Source organism: Cupressus sempervirens, chromosome 8 (genome assembly GCF_028749045.1).
Source record: "Cupressus sempervirens isolate cs-2001-9-10 chromosome 8, ASM2874904v1, whole genome shotgun sequence".
NCBI lineage: Eukaryota > Viridiplantae > Streptophyta > Pinopsida > Cupressales > Cupressaceae > Cupressus > Cupressus sempervirens.
The window spans coordinates 203004857-203011446 of record NC_143125.1 but is presented as its reverse complement, the minus strand read 5'-3'; positions in this window follow the sequence as shown (position 1 = coordinate 203011446).

Below are 6590 nucleotides of genomic sequence, written 5' to 3'. Positions count from 1 at the left end.
CAATATTGGAGGGGTTGTATGGAGTATTACTTTGAGAAACATAATTATAGATTGTCATGGTCATGATTTGTTAATGAAGGGAGCTCCCCTTAATACCATAAACAAATAAGAGAAACAAAGAAACAACAACAATTGCGAGAACAAGATATGAACTTCTTATTATTGCTACAAATGCATAATTACATAATTCAAAATTAGAATTTACTAACCCACATGAGCACCTTCATTACAGTAATCTGCAAGACAAAGCTGTGAACTATCACCTAGAGCTGTCTTAAACAATGTTCTGATCTTTCTTAAATAGGGAATTTTATGCTGCTTGGGAAGGTTCTAAACACTCAAATTTAATACTTAGGATCGAAAAACCCTAACAATACATATAAAGTCGGCTAAATACACTTTTGACATTTATTTTAAAAATTTCAGGTAGCCCAACTTCAAAAGACCATAACTCTTGAATCGTTGCTTCGATTGGCTATTATAACTACTTTTTAGAAACTTTCGTTCATGATCTATAGAGTAGATTTTGCGCAAATGCCTATTTGTCGAATTCTTAGACCTCATCTGAGACCTCTAAGGCCTTCAAAATAGAGCTTGAAGTTTTTAAACCAAAATTACATGCCAGAAATCTATAAAACTTTACAAGTACATATAATTTGACCATGAAACTCCACTGACAAGTTGATATATCTAAAATGAACTTTCACCTCTGAAATTAGAATATTCTTAGCTCATATGACTAACTTATTAAGTAGCAAGCCTTCATAGACAACTACTTTGCATTAAGACAACTCTTATTGAAACAATTTGAAAGGAAGTATTTTTGGGTGATGCAAAATTGCTCTTACACCCAGAACGCCCTTGCATCACTTGTGGTGTTGTCGGTTGTTTGAATTGATTGACTGAGCAACTCTTGGTGTTGGCCAAATTCAATGGTTTTTGATAGCTTAATGCTTATTTATTTTGTTTTTACCATTTTATGATGTACAAGAAGGATACACAACTATCTTTAAATGTGTTGGTGTAAATAAGTATTTACTTTTTATACTTTACTTAAGTTTACTTAGGATAATGCATATTCATATGGGTTGTCATGTAGACATATAATTTGACCATGAAACTCCACTGACAATTTGATATATCTAAAATGAACCTTCACCTTTGAAAGTAGAATATTCTGAGCTCATATCACTAACTTACTAAGTAGCAAGCCTTCACAAACAACTACTTTGCATTAAAACAACCCTTATTGAAACAACTGAAAGGAAGTATTTTTGGGTGATGCAAAATTGCTCTTACACCCAGAATGCTCCTGCATCACTTGTGGTGTTGTTGGTTGTTTGAATTGATTGACCAAGCAACTCTTGGTGTTGGCCAAATTCAATGGTCTTTGATAGCTTAATGCTTATTTCTTTTGTTTTTACCATTTTACGGTGGACAAGAGGGATACACAACTATGTTTAAATGTGTTGGTGTAAATAAGTATTTACTTTTTATACTTTACTTAGGATAATTCATATTCATTCCCTTCTCTCTCTTTTTATTTTGCTTAAGTCTGCAACCTATCATTATGTTCTCTTAGCTCTCTCATCCTAATGATGGATCATTGAGTATGATTCAAAACGTTGATACTGTCAAAATAACACACAATCTCACCCAGAAGCATACATAGAAGTTTGCATATTCATATAAGTTGTCATGTAGACAACATAGTATTTTGCACTCCAATTGAGCACATGTTGTCTACTACATCTCTTTATGAGATACATCTTTGCATTCTTATCCTCTCATTGTTGCACATACATTCATGCACAATGGAGGATAATCCACTCTTGGTGGACATATGCTTATCTCTTTGCTGACTTCTAGTCATATCAATTGCCTTTATATACAAGGCACTTCTTTGATGTATTCATCCAATTATCTGATATCCAATCATTTGATATTCAATTATCTGATATCCATTCTCATTTGATCATCATTTGTCTCTCTTGTGCTATCTACTGAGCTTCTTGATCTTGAACTATTGCCTTAGGCAAATTATTACATGGTATTAGAGCTATACCAAATTCTTATATGGTATCAGAGCCATAGGAGTTTCACTGCATAGCCATTGGAGAGACTTTTTTTTTTCTTTGCAGGTCAAGATTGGAGCTTGCTGGTGCAAATCAGATATTGGTATTATATTCAGAAGGTCAAAAAATTCCCAAATCAACTTTTGTTTCATCAAAATTGGACATCTGAGGTGAAATCTAGTCATTTGATTTTTGGAGGTGCGACGACAATGATTTAGGAAAAATAATTATAGAGAGGCTTCGCTTGGGCTCATATGGACACATATTCAGGTGCTATTTTTTTTGAAAGTGCATAATTTTTTGTCTACTTTCTAGATCTAGTATCAGTTTGGAGTAATTTTGAGTGAACATAGTACTTTCAACATTTGGTCATTTTTGGCCTATTTTGGCACTTGTAATTAATTAGATCCTTAAGAGGTTTTGTGTCTTATCTTGTTGAGTCATATATAGCTTGATATTTTCAGTTGTAAATATTAAAAATCAGAGTTCCACTTTGACCCAAAATTGGCAAGTGGCTATTGTACCCGCATTAAATATAAAGTGCGAAATCATCTTTTTTGGGGTGGGGATTCTTTGATTGAGTGAAAAGGGTGTGGGTGTGTCTTGTGTTCTTGTGTCTCTCTTTCTCTCTTGTGCTCTTTTAATTTTTTGCATCATGGGTTCACCTAAAACTCCACTTTTAACTTCACACAATTATACTACATGGAAAGATATTGTATGGAGTAGACAAATGAAAAAAGGTTTAAATCTATATGTTGATGGTACAATTGTAAAACCCACCGATATTGATGCACAAATTGATTGGAAAATTAAAGACGATCATGCTTTAGGGATTATTAGGACTTGTGCTCATAGAGATCCCTTCTTCCACATTCCCAGCTTTAAGGATGCCAAGGGTGCTTGGGACAAACTTGAAGGGTTGTATGGTAAGGTGGATAAGGAAAAAAGATTCTAAATTGAGGATGATCTACTTCTCTTGGATCCTAAGAATTTTGACACAATTCAAGACTATGTCCACAAAGCCAATGAATTGAGAGCACCGCTTAAGGATTGTGGTAATCCCATGAAGGATGATAGATCAATTTATCACATCTTGAGGAGTCTACCTTCAAAATATGCATCTTTTGTTTCAAGTTACAAAACTCACAAGTTGACCATGGGAAGTGCCTTCACTAAGCCTTCATTTAATGCATTTGCAGAAACGTTGATGTTGGAACAATCCAAGTTGATAGATATGAGAATTCTCAAGTCATCAAAGTCTAAAGCATTGGTGGCTAGTAATGAGAACCAAACAAATCAAGGTGGCAAAAGTTTCACCAACAACAAGAAAAAATAGTGGAAGCCAAAATCACAATCAGAGACACAACAATCTTCCTCCTCAGAACAAGGCAATTCTTCTTCCAACAAGAAGGGAAACAACAACAAGAAGGATAAACTATTTTGTGCATATTGCAAAAAACCAAATCATGATGAGCATCATTGCAAGACTAAGAGAATAGATGAGTTGGAAAACTTACTTAGGAAGAACAAAATCAATGTGCCAAATGCCTCCAAGGATTCAAATTCATCCACTTCAAAGGGAAAAGGGCAAGCACTTATGGCAAGTTCAAGCTCTTCTAGGGAATGGATTCTTTACTCAGGTACCTTGCATCATATGGGTTCTTCAAAAGGACATTTTTCTTCATTGGAGCAATCTAAGGTACCTCACATCTTTGTAGGGAATGATACTCAAGTGGAAGTTGAAGGGGTATGACAAGTTGAAATGGAAAATGGAGAGTTCAAAGATGTTCTCTATGCTCCTCACCTTAGCACTAATCTCCTTTCAATTTACCAAATCACTCACTACAGAGGTGAAAATAAAGTTGAGTTCCTTCCTAATTCAGTAATGGTGCGAAATCTTAAGGATAATTCATTGGTTGTAGTGGGTAAAGTTAATCATGACACAAAGCTTTATTCTTTCTCCCACTTTGTGCCTAAGTCTCCTTCACATGCCTTGTTGCCACATTCACAATCACAAAGTAAATTATGACATGAGTGGTATGGACATCTTGCCTTCCGCTATCTTCATCAACTTACCTCAAAAAATATGGCCAAAGGTCTTTCTACAATCAACTTTTCTAAGGGTGAATGTTCAACTTGTTCAATGGATATGCATCTAGAAGAGAAGTTTGAAAAAGGGTAGTCTTGGAGAGCATCAATAGTTCTTGAGTTGGTTCACACTGTTCTAGCACGCCCTTTTTCAATGACATCAGTTAGCAAGAGTCGCTATGTCCTCACTTTCATTGATGACTTTTAACGCTACACATGGGTCTACTTTCTTGATCACAAGAATGAAGTGTTTGATAAGTTTCTAGCCTTCAAGAGTCATATTGAGAAGCAATCACGTAAAGTCATCAAGGTTCTTCGTATGGACAATGAAAGTAGATATGTGAACTCAAGACTTGAAGAATTTTGTGAACTTGAGGGTATTGATCTTCAAAATCTTGTAGCATTTAGTCCATAGAAGACATGTGTTGCAACAATTAGGATTAGAACTCTTAAGTCAATGGCAAGTTGCATAATTCAAGCTAACTCTCTTGATCCATCACTTGAGGTAGAAGCTATAAGTAGTGCCAATCACATCCTTAATGGGTCTCCTCATAATGTCTTTAGATGGAATGACTCCTTTTGAGGCATGGTGCGGAAGAAAACCGGTTATGAAATACTTCAGAGTTTTTGGTTGTCTGGTATGGACACACATATCTTCAAGGGAATGTAAGGAACCACCACCAAGGCCTTGTACTTTCATTGGATATGAAGAAAGTGTTAAAGGCATATAGACTTATGGATTTTGAGACTCATGAGATATTCATAGAGAGGAATTTTCACTTTGAGAAAAGTTCACTTAGCTTATTCTCTAATCCTCTCCATACTTCATACATTGTGGAAACTAATAGTGATAACAGTGATAGTAATTCAAAAGGCTCACTTGTGGGAGATCCTTTTGCCAGATGTAGGATGAGGTCACAACATCAACAAATTCCACATGCAAATTCCACATGCATTATGTATTTCTTTTCTTTAAAAAAAAGGTAAAGTGATTTTATTTATTTTTTAAAAAAATAAAAAAATAAAAAATGATTATTTTATTTTAAGTTCAGTTGCCTTCTTTTTAAAGTTTACTCATTTTAGAAACTTTAGTTTTATTAGTTTTTAAATTTACATTGATTTGAGGAGAGAAGTTACAGGTTTTTGATTAAGAACAACAGATTTTGAAGGGTGCCTAAAACCCTGTACAAGTCTAAATATTTTCAATAAGTGCAAAAACAAAAATACAACAAACAAAAGCATAACTGGTCACCCCCCAAACAAAGGGTAACCTAGGTGACAAAAAGCCTATTACCAGCCAAAAGTAAAGATCCAGCAAGTGGGCAGAGCTAGATATTTCACTATTTGCCCTTTGATTTAAAGCCTCCCTTGCACGATCGGAGGTGCATTTCTAAAGGAGGAGCAGATGATCTTGTATTCTTTCTTTTTATTGTAGTCCAACCATCCTCCACCTTAGCTGCCTCAGCAATCCAATCCCCAAAAGAAATAAAACAATGAAGCCCAGGAGATTCTAAAACACCAACAATCTTCCTAGAAGAGCTCGAAGCCAACTAGCCCCCGACAGAACTAGGAAGGTCTGAACCAAGGTTAGGGGTAGGAGGGTCTTGGTCCCCAACAAGACCAGAAGGAACATCCAGTACAGGGGCAGGAGAAGGAATAGGGATAACGTCTTCTAACACTTGCACCGAAAGATCATCAGCAGAGGAATCATTCGGAGATACAACCGCTGAATCTAGAGGCACATCCCTGGACTTTACCACTGTATAGTGTTCAAAAGAGGCCCCTGACCACCAAGAAGGTGGTCGTCTAGATTTAGTCTTCGCAGTAGCACAACGAGCAGCAATGTGACCAATCTTCTGATATTTTCTACAACAAAAAGAGATACCTTCATAATCCAATATTTGGGTCCAAGAGCTTCTCGAGGAATCCAAATAAACCTTCTTAGGAAGGCCCTTAGAAATATCCATCTCTACAAGAAATCGAGCATATGTCGAATGAAAGATATCTGAAGTCTCTGAGTCCACATATAGAAAATCACCAATGGTAGCCCCAATAGCTTCATAAACTGAATATACCCAGAGATGCATCGGGAGATTCAAGATTTGGACCTAGATAGGAGAGAAGTTACATGTTATGCAGTTGGGTTTCCTCATTATTATTAACAGATCAACTTGGTGTTTGAAGGTAGGGGTTTCCAAATCTCTTTGCAATTTCTGTTGGAAAGATTGTCTTCTTTACGCTTTCTTGATTTTGAATTTAGCTTTGAGTTTGAATGAAGACCTTCAATTTTTTGACAGATAAAGATTTGTAAAGTTTTCTTGTACGCTATGCTTATCACATAATTGATACTTTGAGAAATTTTATTGGAAATATAAGGAGAGAAGATTTAAAAGAAAGCATGGTCTTGCTATTTATAATTATTGTTTG